General features: G+C 44.1%; 1 long non-coding RNA gene across 1 annotated transcript; it reads right to left on the bottom strand.

The window, feature by feature from the left end:
* Positions 1-3592: 3592 nt before the first annotated feature.
* LOC127534748 (uncharacterized) lies at positions 3593-8820 on the bottom strand. Its single transcript, XR_007943118.1, has 2 exons — positions 8079-8820; positions 3593-4015 (listed from the first exon to the last, which is right to left on the bottom strand). It is a non-coding gene; the product is annotated as an uncharacterized LOC127534748 (long non-coding RNA).
* Between the last annotated feature and the right edge of the window lie 9381 nt (positions 8821-18201).

The raw sequence follows: 18201 nt of genomic DNA, 5'->3' as shown, positions 1-18201 counted from the left end.
TTCGATGAGAGCGATTCTATTGTCCAGTCCGGTGAGTTTTTGTTCAATAGATAATAAAATGTCGCTTACCTCGGTACAGCAGGGTGGTTTGGGGGGTGAATCGCTGTTAGAAAGAGGAGATTCACGGGCCCGTTTCTTTTCGTTACCTGTGGTGGAGGTGGTAGGAGGGGAGGGAGTGTTTGGCAGGTTGTCATCCATAACGCAGTGTCTGATAAAGCAATCGTCGATGTCCAAGGCGGAACAAACAATTCAGGGCTTTACAAGTTCGAGGAGACTGATCTCCAGATCAAACACGGAAGCGCTCAGCGATGCCGTCTTTTCCTTTGTTCTTCATGAAGATCTTCTCCTTGGCGTGGTGACTCCATGCAAACGTGCGACAGTGCAAAAACTCCACAAAAAAAAACCATAAAAAAGGCCGCTTCAAGAAGGACGGTTTTTTACTTATTGTAGTGGCTAAATGTCAACCAACAACAATAAAATCAAAAAGCCACTGAGGGCACCGGGCAGCGAATCTTACTCAGAAAGTTAAAGTGCGTGCAGGTACTGAGTCCATTGTCCAGCCAGAAAAGGTACATTTTGAGGCAGGTTTTATTTTCAGCTCTGGAACGATGGTACAAAAGATGTTAAAACTACTTGGTCTGCTGCTGTCTAACTCTCAGGTAAAAAACCGTGTTCCCTTCCAGTACGTTCTGTCTCACTGAATGAATGCCCATTCATTAAATAGCTTCACCTGTGTGCCCAAATCACCCATGACCTTCAAAATAAGAGTATATAGCTATAACTCAATATAACAGATATAACTCAAACTAAATAAAGTATTCTAAACAAAATAACATAACAAACTAGAAAAGCACTTGGAGAGCGCCTGCCTCCGCCAGGCCATCTGTCTGTCCGTCTGTCTGTTAACAGCATAACTCAAAAAGTCATGGACGGATTGTATTGAGTTTCAACAGTTTGTGCAGAAAGCATAACATGCATGCACAGTGTAACAGCACAGTGTTTTGCACGCGGCGCCGCTGCACGCACGTACTGTTGCGCGCGCGTGTGACGGTACCGTACGCGTCCCTGCCGCTTCGTTTCATCGGTCCCGACTCGCCCGGGCAGCCCGAAGCGGCCGTGGGGGATTTGGCCGTCGCCCGGGATCGTTGCAGCGACGCACGCGGCGCCGCCGCACGCACGTGACGGTACCGTTGCGCGCGCGTGTGACGGTACCGCACGCATCGCCGCCGCTTCGTTTCGCCGGTCCCGACTCGCCCGGGAAGCCCGAACCTGCCGCGGGGGATTCGGCCGTTGCCCGGGATCGTTGCAGCGACCTCTGTTGAGAGAATTGAGAGATGGCCAGCGGTCGCCTGGCGGCCATATCTCAATTGTCCTTCGACCTTCAAAAAATTCCTGGATCCAGACGGTGATTCGGATCACCTCCAAAATCTAATCGATTCTTACTCGTGCTCTTCCGGACATCCTGTAAAAATTTGGTGAAAATCCGTCCATGACTTTTTGAGTTATGCTGTTAACAGACAAACAGACAGACACACACACAGACGGACAGTCAAACAAACTCCGGTGATTACATAACCTCCTGGCGGAGGTAATAAGCATTATATACAAAATAACAAATTACTGAGTAGCTTCCACACTATCATTGTGAAGGTGCATAGTTTTTTTGATGTAGCCAGGCGTATGGGCTGTTCCCAACCCACAATCAAAAGCCTGGTCCAAAGCATGCGCTGACGGATTGCTGCCTGCATCGAAGCAAATGGAGGCCATACTCGGTATTGACTGTTGTGACTTTGTGTTTGGCAGGTGCCGTTTTCTTTTGTGAAATTCTTTATTTTGAAATCATTCTTGAAACTTTAGATTTTTGTTTCTGTATGCCAATATGCTAAACAAATGATTCATATGAAGAAAATCCAGTTTCGGGCTTCAAAATAAAAATTATGTTGAAAAATATGGTCTCAAAGTTTCTATTGACTGTCAGTGTATATTGAGGCCTCAAGCAATTGGTGTGGACTGGTCCATAACTGCCTATGCATTCTCCAATTGCCCTGTTGCTTTCAGGAGTTCTTGATCCACCTCATTTGGATGCTGTATTTTTTGTGGCTTAACTGCTCTGCTAGGCACATTTCATACACAAGGGCAACTCAGTGTGCTTTACATGAAAACATTGCAACATTGGAGATATTCAGATGAGCATAAAAAGCACAATTTAAATAATAAATACAATAAAACATAGAAAAGAACAAGAAAATTAGAAATATATTAAAACATAAAATTACAATTTGTATTTAAAATAATTAAAAAAAAAAACTATAATAGGAAAGCAGAGGCAAGCAGAAACGTTTTGACCTGTGATTTTAAAGAAGTGAGACTTGGAGCAGACCTACAGCTTTCAGGGAGTTTGTTCCAGATATGTGGAGCATAATAAGCAAACGCTGCTTCACCATGTTTAGTTCTAACTCTAGGGACTGAAAGCAGACCAGGACCTGAAGACCTCAGAGGTCCAGATGGTTTGTGATGTGACAGCAGATCAGCTGTGTTTTGGGCCTAAAACATTCAATGCTTTACAAACCATCAGCAGGATTTTAAAATCTATTCTCTGGCAGACAGGAAGCCAGCATAGAGATCTAAGAACTGGAGTGATGTGATCTACCTTTTTGGTCCTTGTTAGGACTTGAGCAGCAGACTCATTCCATGAAATCGGTGCCTTTTGCGTCATCAAGAAGTAATCAGTCATAAAATTATGATAACAACAAATTACTATTTCATTTTAAAATATAACATTACCCTGTCTTCTCTCCTCAATATAACATCAAATTAAAGTCAATGAAATGTTATTTTAATGAATTTAAATTACTTTCATGCTGATGAGGGTGAGGTTTTTGGCCTGTTCCTCACTGTTATTGTTGTATGTGTACAGGACTTTTCATTTGTAAAATGTAGGCAAAATGTTAAAATTTTTACATTTACACGTAGTTTACGGTATGATCTTATTGTAAAACAGTGTTTTTGGTAATAATATATATTAATCATTATAAATTACCAATTTATCGACGTCCCCTGATTTCATGTCAACCCTGTTACCCTAACTAAAAAACCCTATAAAAATAATGGTACATTCCAGATTTGACAGGATTTAAAGGAGGTTGCATCATCTCGGAACCAGGATGCTAACAACTCATTGACAAGTAAGTTTCTCTCATCTCTGATTTGGTATTTTGAAGTTTTTTCAAGGTTTAACCAGGGGGGACAAGCATACAACGTCAATCCTATTACCAGTTTTTAACATATAAACATAATCAATTTTCCATTTTTCAAACTATAATCAATATCTACAAGTAATTATCTTTCAAAGTACATAGCTTGCTCTTTAGCTAGCATTTATTTTAGCTAGCTACAAGCAAATTAGCTTAAAATGGTCAACCCTGTTACTGTCAACCCTGTTACCTTTCCACAGTAACAGGATTTGACATGTGAGTAACAGGGATGACACAGAATAGTGTTTACCCTCGTTGTACTGTCTTTAAATGTTAGCCTTATTGTTACAACCCTGGCTCGTGTAGTGGGTAAGGGAAGTAACATAAGAGTCAGATGGTTATGGCTTTAAAGATATTTATTCTGAAGAAATGAAAATGAGGTACAAAATTAAAGAGAAACGGAGGACACTAGTCACGACGTAAAAATAAATATAAATGAGAACAAAAAGAGACTCTAAACTAGAGCTATCAATTTAACAAAAAGATCCTAAATGTACCCAATAAACCTAAACACAGCGTGTGTAACAAACAGCAATGAAAAGACTAGTGCCTCCACAATAACAGAGCGACCGGATGGTTAACAAAGTTTCTAAGACGATGAGGCACATGGGCAAGACTGGAGTACCACTGTACTCCAGTCTGCCGACGATTCTCAGGCACTCCGGCTTCTTATGCTGAACCAGGGCCGCACCGGATTGGCTGACGAGGGCACAGCACCTGATTCGAATTACCCAGCACAGGTGGAGCGGATTGCCGGCAGCCTGGGAAGATTGACAGCCACACACACACACACACACACACACACACACACACACACACACACACACACACACACGTTACCACAAGCACTCACGCGCACACACAAAGCATAGGGGAGGAGCGCACACACAAAGCACAGGGGGAGGAGCCAGAATACGGCTGTGGCCGTAACACCTCCCTCCTTAAAAAAAACAAACCTGTACGGTTTGTTACAGCACATACATTACAACAAATCACTAAGCTCTGGACAATGCATCTGCGACCACATTTTCTGACCCCTTTTTATGGTGAATCTCTAGGTTGTAATCCTGCAGAATCAGTGCCCACCTCATAAGCCGTTGGTTGTGATTATACATGCGGCTTAGAAATACGAGGGGGTTATGGTCGGTGAAGACCACCACTGGCAAAGAGCTAGACCCGAGATGAACCTCAAAATGTTGGAGTGACCATAACAAAGCAAGTGTTTCTTTTTCAATGACTGAGTAGTTAACCTGGTTCTTGTTAAACTTACGGGAAAAGAAATACACAGGGTGATCAACTCCATCATCATCTTCCTGCAGAAGCACAGAACCGGCTCCCACTGCAGAGGCATCCACCTCCAACTTAAACAGATGGGAAAAGTTAGGGGCAGCGAGAACAGGAGCATGACACAAAAGGGATTTTGCACTGTCGAAAGCATGCTGACAGTTGTCAGACCAGATAAACTCTGTTTTGGGGCTTAAGGACGCAGTAAGGGGCTGAGCCACGGACGAGAAATTACGACAGAACCCCCGATAATAACCAGCCATCCCAAGGAACCGACGCAAAGCTGTACGCGTTAAAGGAGTAGGGAAATCACGGACAGCGGTAACCTTAGCTTCAAGGGGACGGACTTGGCCCTGTCCTACCTGTCTCCCTAAATAGGTAACGGTGGCTTTTCCAAAGTCGCATTTCACTAGGTTCAAGGTAAGGGACGCGCGTGCAAGCCGAGCAAACACTTGTTCGAGCAGGCGAACATGTTCGTCCCACGTCTCAGAATATACGATTAAATCGTCTAAATACGCGTTGCAATTCGGCAGACCAGACAATACAAGATTAACTAAACGCTGAAAAGTAGCCGGAGCATTACACATGCCGAACGCCATGACCGTGCATTGGAGGAAACAGTCAGGGGTTGCAAACGCGGAAATTCTCGACGCACGTTCCGTTAAGGGAACCTGCCAATAACCCTTCAGTAAATCTAATTTGGTGACAAATTTAGCAGTTCTGAGGGTGTCAATACAGTCTTCCATACGGGGAAGTGGGTATGAGTCAATCACTGTAACGGCATTCACTTTACGAAAATCTGTTATGAAACGAGGCGAGCCGTCCGACTTCGCTTCAAGCAAACACGGTGAACTCCATGGACTACAGCTAGGTATAGTTAAGTTATTTTCCAGCAAGTACTTAGTTTCTTTTTTCATCAGCTCACGCTTCATTGGATTGACCCTATATGGGTGCTGCTTCATAGGCTTAGCATTCCCAACATCTATGTCGTGCTGCAGTACCGTTGTACGGGTTGGAACATCTACAAAAATACATCCAAAGCGATCCACCAACGCAGTTATGTCATTTTGTTGCGCGCTATCTAAATGGCCTAACTGAGTAGGAAGAGTTTTGAGCATCTCAGAGTTTGGCAGACGAGCAGTCTGATGAGACGAATGACATGTCTTTAATTCATCCTCATCATCGATGCTGGAGGGATCAGTTATAATTAATGCAAGGGCAGCAACAGAATCGGACGTACGGGGTTTCTCAGTCGGAGCTGTGGCAGTATTCTGATCGCGTGAAAAATATGGCTTAAGCATATTAATGTGACAGACGCATGTTTTGCGTCTTCTCTCTGGAGTCGCAATGCAGTAATCTGTGTCGCTGAGGCGTTCACGGACTTCATAAGGACCTGTGAATTTGGCAGAGAGCACAGAGTCAGGTACCGGTAATAGTGCCAAAACTTTATCTCCTATACTGAATTTGCGTAACACAGCTGAACGATCGAAACGAGATTTCATCACAGATTGTGAAGAAGACAAGCAGTCTCTGGCGAACAAATCTGCACGGTGCAGTTTCTCACGGAATTTGGAAACGTAATCAAGCACATTCACGTCAGGAGAGAGTTCCGCTGATAGGAAAGCTTCCTGAAGGGACTTAAGCGGGCCACGGGGCGTGTGACCGAACACGAGTTCTGCGGGACTAAAACCGAGGGATTCTTGAACAGCATCGTGGGCAGCGAACAACACAAAAGGAACCCCTTCATCCCAACTTTGGTCGGTTTCCAATGCATATTTTCGAAGCATCGACTTTAGGGTCTGATGCCAGCGTTCTAGTGCACCTTAGGATTCCGGGTGGTATGGGCTAGACACAGAATGCTTGATTCTTAAAGTTTTCAGAACCTGTTTAAAAAGTCGTGACTGGAAATTAGTTCCTTGGTCTGACTGAATTACGCGAGGCAGGCCGAACGTAGAAAAAAATTTGGTTAACGCCTTAACCACAGATGAGGCCGTAATTTTTCTCAATGGGACAGCTTCTGGGTAGCGGGTGGCAGCGCACATGACAGTGAGCAGATATTGGTTACCGGATTTTGTACGAGGTAACGGTCCGACAATGTCAATAATAACGCGCTCAAACGGTTCACCTAATGCAGGAATAGGATGTAGTGGAGCAGGCGGAATCTTCTGATTTGGTTTACTGGCTAATTGGCACACATGACAAGAGCGACAAAAGTTAACTACATCAGCTTTGAGTCCAGGCCAGAAGAAATATTTCAAGATCATATTGTAGGTTTTATTTACCCCCAAATGACCTGACCATGGCTGTTCATGTGCTACAGACAGCACATGTTGTCGGTAAACTAATGGTACCACAACCTGGTAAACACTGTCCACTTCATGGGAAGAAGGCGACCAATTCCGCATTAATATGTTTTTATCGAGAACAAAAGCTACAATCTCACCACTTGCTTTGTTATCACTCACCATCTTGTCGAAACAACCCCCTTTATGGGCAGCACCGGACACACAGCAATTGGGAAAACACCACTTACCAATTCAGATTGGATATATATGTTATGCACCGGCTGCAGGACATAACCCATCTCGATCCCTTGCAGAGCTACACTATAACCACAAGCAGAGACTTCAGAAAATGGCAGTGCAGTAGCTAGGATAACAGACTGAGAGGCACCTGTGTCTCTCAAAATGCGCACGGGGCACTGATCTGCAGACTCACCTGTCAGAGAAATCAACCCATCGAACATGAATGGTTCAAAGCATGGATCTGGTCGAATAGAAGAGACAATAGTAGGCTTAACACAGCTCTCTGATTTTATAAATCCAACTCCTTTGGGTGGCATACCATTACTATTTTGCTCTTTTCTTTTTAGAGCGGGGCAGTTCGCAATGAGGTGTCCAAGCTTATGACAATAGTAATATTCTCTTTCGCTTCTGTTTGGCACAGTCTGAGGTGCCGAAGCACGAGGCTTCACAGAGTCAGATGAAAAGACATTTTTGTGCGTAAGCACATACTCATCAGCAAGTACAGAAGCAGTGGAAAGTGTTGATATTTTCTATTCATTGACATAAGTCACAATACGTTCTGGTAAACAGTTTTTGAATTCTTCTATAAGAATAAGTTCACGCAGTGTTTTAAAGTCTGTTGCTTTACAAGCAGTACACCATTTTTCAAAGAGAGTTCCTTTCTCTCTAGCGAACTCAACATAAGTCTGAGCAGAAGTCTTTCTGTGATTTCTGAACCGTTGTCTGTAGGCCTCTGGGACCAACTCATACGCACGCAAAATTGCCAGTTTCATAGATTCGTAATCTAAACTTTTATCTAGCGGCAAAGCAGCGACGGCTTCCTGGGCCCTGCCATGCAGTTTACACTGCAGCAGCAGCGGCCAAGCCTCAGAAGGCCAGCGCAGCGCAGAAGCAATGCGTTCAAACGTGGCAAAATAACTATCCACCTCATTGTCTCTGAACGGAGGAACCAAAGAAATATTCTTCCCAACATCAAAATTATCTATGGTGGAATTAGAGAAAGGGGGAGACACACCTGTATCTGGAGATGCAGCCGATGCTGGGCTCAGCTGAGCTTGTAGCTCCAGCTGACGCAGGCGGACTTCCTTGTCAGCCTCAATTTCTAACTTGCGAATCTTCAACTTTAGCTGATTCTGCCGTACCTCAGCTTTTTCCTGAGCTTTCATTTGGAGTCGGGCCAACCGCACTTTCAGTCTGGCCTCTCAGTGCTGACGGAGGAGAGAGGATCGTAGCGAGGTAGTGTAAACGGCGCGTCAGGCCGCACGCCTACCTCACCCGGCTCTGAGGGAATCCGCTCGGCCGGCTTCTCCTCCTCTCCTGGAGGATCGAGGGTTACCGCCCCCTCAAGCACAGGAGTACCCACAGGCAAATCAGACAGCACCGGCAACACAGTAACTCCCCTGTCCGGCAACACAATAACTCCCCTGTCCACCAACACACTAACAACAAGAGCTCTCAAATCTTTCTTGAGAACAGTTTTAGGAACAGAGACACCAGAATGAATAGCTAACGCCACCAAGGCATCCTTCCGCAATTTACGAAGGAGATCCAGCGACGGATCCGCCAGAAACTCCTCCAAAACAAACGACGCCATCACGGAATAAACCCGACGAATTTACACACGCTATGACACAAAGAAGCAATCCTATGCTAACAAAACGACCGAAATCGGACGAAGCAAAACAGCAAAACGAACGAACTAGACAAACGAAAAGCGAGCCACGCCAAAACAGACGAGCTGAATCAAACAAAAAACGGACGAGCTGAATCAAACAAAAAAACGGACGAGAGCACAGGGAGGAGCCAGAATACGGCTGTGGCCATAACACTTATAAAATGAAAACATAGACTTAGAAATTTTATGTGATTCACTAATACAACAATGCCAATCAATAACAAAATACTATAACTAGCTAATACTTACTGACTTGGGAAGTAAAACTTCATAATTTTGTGCAGTGTGTGTCCTGTTACTGTTACTCTTGTCAGCCCTGTTACCTGTTTTTGTCCTTAATTTGATAAGTCCATGACTTTTTGAGTTATGCTGTTAACAGACAAACAGACAAACAAACAGACAAACAAACTCCGATGATTACATAACCTCCTGGTGGAGGTAATGAGCTGTTCAAATTTGGAAAGTGCAGACAAACCACTTGAGGTGATGTATGGCTCACATAACCTAAACACCTGCATTAAAACTAAGACACTGGGCAATCCTGTGTAAAATTTTGTCTTTTCATTGTTCTGAAAAGCCTGTGGATTAAATTCTGCATCCAGTGTTTTTTTCCTGAGGTCAGTCAGCTCCTCTGTTGAGTGACTGAGAACATCCTGCATCTTCTGAAGGTCATTCATGGTCAGGTCAGTCTGGCATCCGACATCTACATAGAATATATTTGGCAAAGGGGATGAGAGGAAGAAAGAAAGGTTAGTTGTGTAATTTACAAATTGTATTCATCAATGTGGTGGTAATAATTTAGGATAAATTCTGGGGTAAACAAAGATATGGATATGATCAGTTATCAAAATAGTTAAAGTAACAGCTACATCAAACCTCCATGCATTATATTTCATTTACCTTTTAAGTGTTCTGATTCTGGGATCTGTGAGCCCTCACTGAGCTCCAGCAATGCCCTGGTGGTGCTGGTGCAGGTCTCTTCTGCGTCAGTGTTGGTCTCATTAGCTTTTCTGGCCCTCAATCTTTCCTCACGTTGACGTGATGCCTCTGTCACTGGTTTACCTCTCTGGTAGCCGAAATGAAGCGTCGGAGACCAGTCTGGAGAGTCTACATCTGTGACAGCACTTGGGCAGCCTGAATAAAATAAATGTGATTAACACCCTATACTGAGAGCAAAGAGGGATAACTGTAGTTTACATCATGTTGTTACTGTCTATGACAACAATTCTCAACCGTTTTCATATTAAGTCAAAAACAGGGCAATCTCAATCAGAGAGAGAGAGCGAGGAGAAGAGGGGGAGAGGAGAAGAGGGGGAGAGCGAGAGAGAGACCAGGCATAGCTGGACACACTGTCGTCATCAGGCGTTGTCAGGCTCGAGTACTCAATTAAAAGTGCATTTGTCTTACTTCAATAATGTTTTTATAATTATGTATCCTGATTACATTTCACGCATCCAGCACATGTTAGCTAAGCTATCTCCTACCTTTAACTGTCTTATCTTTCATACTGACCATCTCATTCAGTAATCTACACCTCGGCTCACCTGTCTTCCCTGCAATGGCATCATCGAGTTTATGTTTTTTTGATTTAACCCTAACCCTAACCCCCACTCACGAGTAGGTTTTTCTTAATTTTTAGCAAGCCCCCATGGCCTGCAGAGTGTAGGGAAACACCTGGGGCCTGTTTCACGAAGCAGGTTCAAGAAACTCTGAGTTTCTTCCACAACTCTGAGTTGATCTACTCTGAGATAGAAAACTCTGAGTTTTCAGTTTCACAATGGCTGATATGAGTTGGGTTAATTAACTCGGAGTAGGTTGACCCGGAGTTACGCGCGCGCACCACAACTCTGAAAAGACAGCATCGATGGAACCCCGATTTGACGAGTTACCATGGAAACGGGGAAGCGAAAGGCTGCGTTTTTGAAATGGAAGTTTTTAACGCGCTCATATGGCGAGTTTGAACACATTTTTAGAAAGAAGTGCAACACCGCTGCAGCTGCAAAAGAGAGAGAGACGGCGTGGCGAACACTGCTGCCCGGATCAATGTGTAAGTTTAAATGTAGTCCTTTGTAATCGTAATAATATTACAGGGAATAACTGTCTGAATGGTGTCCTGTTAAATAACTAAGCCTATTTAAACTAACATAGACTTCTGCTCAGCCAACAGAAAGAAAGCAGATGTCTGTAAAACGGTGGTATAAAAGGTCATGGATGCATATATATGTATATATATATATATATATATATATATATATATATATATATATATATATAGATATATGTGTGTGTGATTATTTAGTTCTCTTTTTTGTCTTTTGGCCCCTTCACATCACAAAAGACCTTGTAACTGTAAGTAGGCAATACTCCAAAGATTTATCCAAATAGTAGTTTAAGTTTTATACAGAGGTATGTTCCTGATAGTTCTCTTCCCATTCAGATTTTAGGTGGAATATAGAGTGTGACATTTAGCCTACACTGAAGTGTTGCACATTCTCATCCTTTTTAACAGAGCATGACTGGACAGCAGCAGGATGGTTCCTCAGCTTTCACTGCACAGACTGACACAGTGAGATGGATGTTCAGGAAACACCAGAGCTTCATTCTGTGGAATTCATGTGCAACTGTATAATTTAATGTCCTCTATGTATTCCCAGTTATCAGTAAAACAGATTTACAAACTGCATTTGCTGAGAAAAATCCAAAAAACAGATTAGGAGGGCAGATCTGGAAATTGAAATACTGGAGCACAAGTTAGAAGTGGGTGATGGTCATAGGTGAATTATGTTAACCCTTTAAGCTTCAGTCAATTCCAACCGTTTTCAGTACAAAAAATCGCTAATATTCTATTTTTAAATAAAAAAATTATGAAAAATACAGGGAATATTGGACGGGCATCGCGAGGTGCATTTCCTTGAAAATGACCGATTCAGGGATTTTATACCGACTTCAGGACATGTTTTGGATAAAATAGTTTACTGGCTTGTGTCATCTGGATGTAAAAGGTTGGATTATGGCCGTTTTTTGTGGAATCTTTTTTTTGTGTGTGTAATAATAAACCCGGAAATGTGAGTCACGCTGTGCGCGTTGAAGCCGTGTATAGAGAACGGATGGATGAATATTCGTTTTTGTCGGACAAATGTGTTTTTCTCACCCGCTGTGGTAATCGCATCTGAAAGTGGTTTATACCGGCGGATTCATGAGAATCTAAGCTTTCCATCGGCGTATAGTGTTTGTATAATCGTGTTTGCAGCCGTCGGACATTCTTGAAATTCCTATGCAAATTAGTAGGTGTACCGCCGGCAGTACACTGAAGGTTAAGGGGATAACTACTGGAACATTAACTGAACTATCTCTTTTATTTGTAGGAAATAAAGAAGACCAAATGAAATGTGTATCATGTCTTTATTTGCTGTGGTGGTGATGATGGTGACTTTAACTCTAAAGTGATTATTGCATACGGTGTCTCTGACTGCTCTGCTGTCCTGGATAGCTGCAGGTGGATGAGGTCATCATCTGGGTCTTCAGTTTGTAGGGCAGGGTGTTGCTCTCCTCTAATAGTAATATTATGAAGAACAACACATGCCACAGTAATATCACAGGCCCTCTCAGGGGTCACCCTGAGGAGACGTAGGCGCTGGAAACGGGCTTTCAGCAGGCCTATGGTCGTCTCCACCCGGGCTCTGGTCCTGCAGTGAGTCCAGTAGAAGTTCTGTTGGGGGCCTGGTTCAGGGTCAGGGTATGAGGTCATCAGCCTGGGTTGGCATGGTAACCCCTGTCACCCAGCAGAAGGCCATCAAACTCTCCTGTAATGTATAGTGGATACATCAGAGTATATTAAAGGACAGAGACAAGAGAATTCTATTGTGAAAATCTTTAGGCTGCTGACCATGCTGCAGTCTGTTGCTCAGGTTAGACTCTCCATAAATCCTGGAGTCATGAACAGACCCAGACCACTTGGCCTCCACATTAGAAATGATGTATGCAGCATCACATATGATCTGGACAGTGCAGAGAATGACAGATGTTGAACTATGATGCAGTCTTTAACATTTAGAAACAGTAGTCAGTCTACCTGTAGCCTACCTGCACATTTATGCTGTGAATGGACTTCCTATTCATGATGTGAGGGAGCTGTGATGGGGATGTGTGTGCATCTATGCACCCAATCACACTGGGAAATCCTAAAAGAAATTAAAATGATTAATCCCAGTCTGAGGCTGCAGCACAATGTCATGAACAGAATATGATTTAAAATGAATTTAACAGATCTCTACATCATTCACCTGCAATCCTGTGGAACTCCTCTTGATGTTCTGACAGGTTTATGTCCACAATGATGAGTAAAAGTCGTTTCAGGACCAGGAAAGCTTTTCTGACTGTCCTGCATACAGTTGTCTTACTGTAGTGCTCTGCATCTCCGACATTATGTAAAAACTTTCATTTGCAAAGAACCACAGCGCAACACACAATATCTGCTGGATGTGAGAGCATGACTACGGCTGGTAATGTAAATGTAAGGACGGATTAGGTTGTTTATGTAGATTATGGCCTTGAAGCAATTACGAAACGGTACCGCTCAAACCGATAATTGTCCGGAAATGCGAGAACATTTATGCGCGGTCTGATAACAATCTACCGATGAATATTTAGTTAACTGTGCAGTAATGCTGCTCCTTTATCCACTGGATCGTGAATAAAGGCTGTTCTACGCCAAAACTCGCTCGCTTACTGACTGAATGAATGAGGAAATGAAACAGCGTGTGTGGCTGAAAGAGGGCGGAGACAGAGAGAAACTCGAGGTTTTCTCAGATAAACCTGCTAGCGACCAGGTTCAAGTCATAGAGTCTGTTACTGCGGTAACTGACCGAGAGTTTAAAAGTACGGCGGCCCGCGGGCGGGCCGTTTTTTTTATCGGTATACGCTTTTTTTAAAATAGAAGGACACTGCAAACACGATTATACAAACACTATACACACATAGAAAGCTGAGATTCTCATGAATCCGCCGGTATAAACCACTTTCAGATGTGATTACCACAGCGGGTAATATAAACACATTTATCCAACAAACAACAAGTCAAGTAAACGTGCACAGCTCACCTGTCGACGCAGTTTGGACGCTCGTTTCTGGTCATAAAAGAAGATAATCCACAAAAACCGGCCAGAACCCAAGCTTAGCCATCCAGAGGAAACAATCCAGTATAATACTTTGGCCAAAACATGTCTCGAAATAGGTAAAAAATCCAGAAAACGATCGGCTCCGTGCGCGTGCACGCGGCGCGTGGTGGCGCTGTGCGTTTCATATTCACTGCATCTTTCTATTATAACTTTATCATACACGGTCCTATTTTCTTTGTTCGCGATTCAAAATGGATACTGGAGGCTTCTCGACCGCTTCAAACCGAACTTCAACCAATCAGGTGACTCGTTTCCGCCTACTTCGGCGATTTAGCCAACCATGGCCGAGTCTGACAGATATCGATTACATCACTTGATTGACTTGTTTCTCAGCAAATCACGCCGGAGGAAACGTTAGATTGACAGGCCTGGTAGCCAATGAGCTTGCTGAATGGCTTGCCTATAAATCCCGCCTCTGCCAGCGGCTTTATATGATATTTCATTCGTGAGCTCCGGGCTCCACCTGCTGTTTCTCTGTATTCCTCTCAATCTGTGTGTGTGATCGACACTGAAGCCTATCTGAAGTGATTTTTTGAGTTCTTTATGAGTTTTTGGAATGAAAATGAAGTGGAAAATGGAGTGAAAAGGAATTTATACCATTCTGTAGAGAGTGTGCACAGTGTATAAAGAGTGTATCCAACATTGACAGGGGCGGAGCATATCAGTACAAATACATGTGTGAAACACTCATTTCTTGTAGTATTGCTCTGAAATTTTGACCTGAACTATGTAAGACCCCAGGCTTTTGCAATATTGTGTTTTCAAGCTGTTGCAGTGCTGCCACACTGATTTTCAGGTGTTTTATTAGGGAAAAAATGTAGGCGAGAAAAAAATTCATCCTAATTCAGTGTGTTCCAACATACATAACTCTGTGCCAGTAGCACCTAGAGTAATTCTGACAGCACTGGGTGAAAATTCAGGTTGTCAGCTTTCAAATGAGACCCCAACCATGCATGTACTCCAAACAGTTCAAGAACAGCATTCAATTTACTTTCTGTAAATCTCAGTAGAAATTTCGGGCGGAAATTGACCAAACCTTAAAGGGTTAAGTTACCCCTCTTTGTGAAACAGGCTAGAGTTACCCCTCTGTCTCAGGGTTAAGTTACCTCGCTTTGTGAAACGGAAAACTCTGAGTTTCCCTCATTTCAGGGTTAAGAAACTCAGAGTTTTCAGTGAACCTGCTTCGTGAAACAGGCCCCTGGGGATGTTTGTGGGGCACTAGCTACATGTAGAGGCCTTGTTTACCAACTCACAGCTCTCTGGTATGTCTAGAGGCTGAGAATTAACCACTTAAAGATGCAAAAAACCCTGGCGAGGCTTTATATAACCCAAATTCTGAAAATTTCAGACCCCCACAACTCAGAAACTATTTGAGCCACAGGCCTACAATTTTGCGTAGAAAGTACTTTTGTGGCTAGCATAGCATGCAAATTTAGGACTAATTTGAAAATGGTGCGACAACCACCATCTGGTGAAACCACACGGAATGACCCTCCTGTTATTTTAGATAACTTACAGTATCAGATAAACCCAGGGCACATGGATACATATGCGGTTGTCACCTAATCACATGAACCCCCCAGCCCTACCCCCAAACTTAGGACCACTCACTATGGGATGAAAGAACCTGGGTTCCTTGCATTAGACTCAGAGCTGAAGAAGCCTCTTGGGTGAAAAGCAGAACATCTTTTAACAAGCTAAAAACTTAAGTTGCTTTTTTCTAAAATTCCACAAGACAAGATAACCTCATTATCTTAACCATATTCTCTCTGTGAATGTAAGTTAGAAAGGGGTGGGGGTGGGGGGGGGGCATTAGTCGAGCAGGCAGAGCAGACAGAGCTGTGTTGTCCAACTTGTATCTTAAAGCTCGTGTCCGGAGTTTCCGTTTGTTTTCAATTTATGTATCATTGTTTAACAAAGCTTAAATGTGTTAGTCTAGTTCGATACTATAATATAATGTTAGTATGACGCGATATGAAAATTTATTCATGAGCTCTGCCTTCCTCTCATAGACCCCCATGTTACTCCAAAAAGCGCCGGTCGGCAGCTTGCCAATCAAGTTCGAGCTTCCGCTTTGTCATGCTGTCAATCAACGGTTACGTGCACAGCAAGCACGCCAATGCAGAGGTGCGCGAGCTACACACTACGCAACCGCGCGCACATTTGTTTTGCTTGTGGAGGAGAGAGCATCAGGGATCAGCAACTTCCAGAAAAGTTACCAATCCGACGGCTTGTCAGGCCAAGAGACTGCAGGACGTTTTTTGGCTCGGGGTGCTCGTGTCGCTCCCCGACCACGGCCTCCATAGCCCGCCTGACGGCTTCGTTTAGATGCCCGACCTCTGGAGGAAGATGATGGGGTGTCTGGGACATACTCTTCGTCAGAGGAGTCATGCAATTCTGAACTCTAGATAAAAATAAATAAACAATGTAACACATAAACACGCGTAAATGCATTAAGTTTGATAAACAATGTCATCGAGAGGGATACACGAGTGTAATCACATATTGAAACTTTACTCGTTCGTCCTAGCAGATTCATGTTATTTTGGTATTAGGACAAGTTAGACTCAATACAGAATTCTAACGTAATTCCTTTATTATTTACTAAATGTACTAAATGCAGAAGAGTGGAAAACAGCAAAACAGGCAAGATGCTGCAGCACTCCGGGCACTCCTCTCAGGTACTGCGCGCGTGCACAAATAAAGGGGCGAAATCAGAGGGAGGGTGGGACCAACGGTGTTTTGAGAGACGCTGCGATTCAAACTCCGGACACGAGCTTTAATACTGGTTAAATGATTCAACCCGGGCCCTGAGACAGCGCTGCACACAGGCGGAGTGACGCTGGAAGAAGGACAGGCTACATGTATCACTGGAGATACTGAGGGACAGTCTTGTTCAGTATCAGAGCACTGTGAAGGAGGCTAAATCACAATACTTGTTAGATATTATCTCGACAAATGGAGTGTGTTGTTCAGAACAATTAATTCTGTTGTGAGCCCCCACACCAATCCGCTGCCTGACGCCACTGTTTCCACATGTGAGGACTTCTTGCGCTTTTTTGTGGACAAGGTGATGTCAGTAAGAGCTTTGAGCGGCGGCAACAGCAGCCCTGACCAGCCTGCTACGACCCCACTCTCTCCAGTGTTTGACCACTTAGAGCCCATCTCCCTCTCATCCCTCACTGATGTAGTTAAACACATGAAACAACAAATTGCCCTTTGGATGTTTTCCCAACTAAACTGCTTAAAGAGGTGTTTTCTACTGTTGGGCCTGTCCTCCTGGTTTTAATGAACACTTGTCTTAGCTCAGGTGTCAGGATCCTCCTCTCACTTCCACCTGACATCCCTTTAACCCCATCCTGCCTTTTTCCCCTCATCTCTCCTGGTGCATTTCTCCTGTTCTCTCTCTCTCCCCTGACAGCAGAGCAGATGAGAGAGCAGCTGAAGCCACTCTGTCAATCAGCCACCTCCGCTAGAGTCTGAGCAGCTGACGATCATCCCACTAATTACTCACTGACAATAAAACACCGGCTCATCCCGCAACACCCTGCCAGATCGTTAGACTCGACCTACCCTGTCAGTCGCCTTCTCGCCGTTTTATCCTGCTGTTCTTGGAACGAACCACTAACCTTGTTTCTCCTGTCTTACCAGAATCCGCTGCTCAGACTCCTGCCTGCTGTCCCTCTTCGGTTTTCCCCCTGGACCCAATCTCTCCCAAGAACCCCCTCTCGACATCATTCCCCCCTCTCTCCTGGCGCCCCCCATTCCTGCCTGTGATAATCAGGAAGAGATATCGGACCAGCACGGTTCTGATCACTTCAGTCTGCCCTGCCTGCGTCCTAGCTCTCCAGCCCCTAAACCCCGCTTCCCCTCCAGCTGTCAGGGATCCCAAGACCACCCGGCGCTGCACTCTGTTTCCCCTCCCGGAACCTACTGCCGCTGATCCCCGGCTGGAACGCTGCCCACCCAGTACCACTCCTCGCTTCCCCCCGACAAGACCCCGGCTCTCCTCCCGCCAGATCCACTTCCCCCTTTCTCCAAATTAAATCATTTCCTAACTGTATCTTGCCTCGACCATGTGCTCTCTGCTCGGGTTTCTTCCCGTTGTATGACATCAGGTTGTGTTCCGGCTTCTTTTAAGCATACTGTTGTGAGACCACTTCTTAAAAAAAAACACATCTCGATGCTAATGTTTTACCTAATTTTAGACCTGTTTCTAACTTGCCTTTTATCTCTAAAGTCCTTGAGAAAATTGTTTTTATACAGTTGCAGGCATTTTTAGAAAA

This window comes from Acanthochromis polyacanthus, chromosome 7 (genome assembly GCF_021347895.1).
Source record: "Acanthochromis polyacanthus isolate Apoly-LR-REF ecotype Palm Island chromosome 7, KAUST_Apoly_ChrSc, whole genome shotgun sequence".
In the NCBI taxonomy this organism is placed as follows: Eukaryota; Metazoa; Chordata; class Actinopteri; family Pomacentridae; genus Acanthochromis; species Acanthochromis polyacanthus.
The sequence above is the reverse complement of the archived record's forward strand: the minus strand, read 5'-3'. Positions and strand labels throughout refer to the sequence as shown.